The sequence below is a fragment of the Poecilia formosa genome, unplaced genomic scaffold, assembly GCF_000485575.1.
Source record: "Poecilia formosa unplaced genomic scaffold, Poecilia_formosa-5.1.2 Scaffold240, whole genome shotgun sequence".
Lineage (NCBI taxonomy): Eukaryota > Metazoa > Chordata > Actinopteri > Cyprinodontiformes > Poeciliidae > Poecilia > Poecilia formosa.
In genome coordinates this window covers 33,256-36,658 of record NW_006800179.1, presented here as the reverse complement: position 1 = coordinate 36,658, position 3,403 = coordinate 33,256, and positions in this window count along the sequence as shown.

Sequence of the window (3,403 nt, the reverse complement as noted above, 5' to 3'; positions counted from 1 at the left end):
AGATGAAACCAAAGCAGAGAAGTTTGGTCACAGAAACCCAACCAGAGGTCAAACAGAGGAACGGTGACAGAATGAGAACAATAAGAAGAGAAAACTCACCAAAAAGCCAGACCTCCTGCTGCTTCACGTCGTTGTTCTGGTTTCCCCTCCATGTTTTCTCCAGGCTGCCTCTGGGGAACCGGCGTTGCCAGGTTGGGTTGCTTCCGAACATGAGAGCAGCTTTGGGTGGGTCGTTAAAATCTGGGCTGCTTTTCAGAACATTTGCTGCATTTTTAGAAAAGTTTCAGAGTAAAATTCTTCCTAAATAGTTATCATTTTGTGGCGAAATAGACGAAAATGTTAATAAAATGTTATTATTGTACTTATTAGTTATTTTATTTTGAAATCTCTAGAATCTGACATCATCAATGATTAGTGTTGAGAATGAAAATCTCAATCGATGAATCATTACTGGTTATTAAATATCACTAGAAGCAGAAATCTCAGAGCAACATCATGAGTTAAGAACATATCACATATATGTGTGTATATATATATATTTATATATACATACATATCACCAGTAAAAGCCAAATTCCTTTGCAGTCCCAGTTTGATCTGGTTCTGGTGAGAATATAATAAAGTCAGATCTGGCAACCCTGCAGGAAGTGCAGACGCTGCAGTGAAACAAGCTGAATATCTTTGATTTTATCCCTGACTGGTCCTGATGTCCTTCTGATCACATTAAATGACTCTTAGCTCAGCTAAAGGTTAGCTTTAGCGCCATTATGACGATCGGAGGGACCTTAAGCTCGGGTCAAAGGTCAGCATGATGCTGCTGCTCCGTGAACCAGGCAGGAATCAGTTCATCTCTGAAGAGGTTTTTGTTTGTGGATTATTGCTGGGAATATTCCTGACATGAATCAGCCTCCTGATGATTTCCTGTTTTAGGTTTTGGTAGAATAAATTAAAAATTGAGCAGGAATCTGTTTGTGTTTTCTCGCTAAGCGCTGAAGTCCTGCAGCGAAGCAGCAACGTTTCGCTCTGACCTCCTTCCTCCTGCCTTTCCGGCCCGTTCAGCAGCAGCCATCAGGATAATCCCTCCTCTGCAGCGGATCGCTGTTTCCAACCCGCTGGCCCATCTGCTTACTGCTGCTCTTCATGCATTATTTCCTCACTCTGCAGAGAACATAGAGGACCACGGGGGGCGGCGATGTTTCTACATCTGAACCCCTTCCAGGCAGATTCCCATCAAATGGGAGCTCTGAGAGAAAATTAGACTCTTTCTAAGTCTTTGTACTGCAAGGTCACGTCTAATTTCATATGGAAGCTTTTAAATGATTCATCTGTGGCCCAGTGAGTTCTGCAGAGCCAGGAACGTTCAGCACAGCAAACCCACCGCGATGCAGACGAGGCGGCCCAACAGGTGTCCAGGTCCAAACAGCTCAGCAGTGCGTGGAGATTTGGGGAGAGGCTCCGCAGCCAATTAAAAACCCGCCGAAGGTGTCGGATCTTTTATTAACGGGGCTCCATGAGCAGCAGGTCCTCCCTGTCCTGCAGGTTTACTGGCTCATGGAGGAAACCGGCAGACGTTTCACCAAACAGCTGAACCCGTTTCACATCACAGCAAAAGATCCAGAACAGTTCAGTCCACCTTAACCCGACTCCAGTCACTGACTGGGGTCTGTTTGTCTATAAACTCTGGTCCAGTTAATGAGGTGTGAACGCGAAGCGACCTCTGACCTCTGACCTCTGGTCCTCCAAACCTCGTCTGGGTTCGGTTGAAGTGAACTCTGGTTCGGTTTGAATGTGAACGCCAAGTGGACTGGAGACCGCTCCAAAAGCAGGAAGTGGACTACAGCGCAGGGCATTCTGGGTAAATCCAACCAAAGCTAACATGCTAGCCTAGCGCTAGCAGCAGAAATGGCTCCTGGTGTTTAGCCAAAGACTAAATCAGGGGTGTCCAAAGGTCCTGGAGGCCCGGGATCCTGCATGTTTCAGTTCTCTCCCTGGTTTAACACACCTGGACCAAATGATGCTGATTAGAGGCCGAAGAGGAACATTGACAAGCTGAACAGGTTGTTTCCACCAGGGAGAGAATAAAACCACTGGACTAAAGAGAAATCCTTCAACACTAAAATCATTTAGTTCCCATCTGGTGGAGAAGGAAGCTGCTCAGTGGCTTCAGAGGTGTAAAAGATGACAAAAAGAAAATTATTCCTGAAAGACATTGGAAAAATTCTGAAAGATAACTTTGAGGTTAATAAAAACTTTTCTAAAAAATGTAATCTAATGTCCTAAAAGACGTCAAAAAGGAAAAAGTTTTCACTCTGCAAAATGTTTGAGTCTAATAAAGTCTAAAATCTTGATATAAACGTTTGAAAATATTGTCTTTAAAAATTAAAATTTTGAGAATAGTTTGTAGAATCTCAATTTGAATCAACAAATTTATGTAAGATAAAATATTCAATAAAATAAATGTTTGCAGTGAAGATTCAAACTGTCCAGACTGAATTAAACCGTCAGTAGAGTCTGCATCATCCAGCCCTGAATTAATGCCACATTATTGCCGTTTCTCTGCATAATGTATAACTCCGCTCTGTCCTGCAGGCATGTTGTGATGACAGTCTCCATATTTATGACATATTAATGTTAATAATGGATCATTTTGAGCCCTGACTGCTGAGGCTCGCTTCAATGTGGCCGAGAGTCAAAAAACTCCTCAGAGACAAAGAGAAAACAGGAGAAATGTAACATGACATTTTTCATGTTATAAGTGAAATAATCTGCCAGTGGAGCCAAAACTTTTCATCAATATTGATGAATTATTGACTTAAGGATCCGATCTGAACAACAAACCGTCAGGAAGTTTTCAAATCCTCAGAGCAGCAGAAAAACATTTCTTCACTTTAAAAAAGGGAAACAAACAGAATAAAGAGAAACTAGAGGAAAGAAAGACTTCTTCTTCTTCTTCTTCTTCTTCTGTTGTCTGATTGTTTCATCTTAAAGAGATTCAGCAGGAAGGAGGAAGAGTCTGCTGCTCTTTGTTCTCCCCGCAGCATCCAGGCTCTGATGCTCAGCTCGGTCCTTTGTTCTCTATGGAGAAACATCCCACAGCGCCCCCTGCTGGCAGGTGCAGGTGCTGCAGCCTGTTGTGAACCGGATCCTTTGTTCCCGCTGTTGGGCAGGGAAGAAAGGAAACCGGAGCGGGATATTTGGATCAGGATCAGGCACCGTAACAATCCCAAACTCCTCCATCTGAAACTCGATCCAGATGTTTTACCTCCAGATTAAACTTACAGATTACATCAAAGTTTAATTTTCTGCTTCATTGAAAGTTTTTCATTCCAAGCACAACATTCTCACCAGACGTCAACCAGCTGTAGTCGCATTGAGCTAAATATTAAACATTACTGGAAATGAA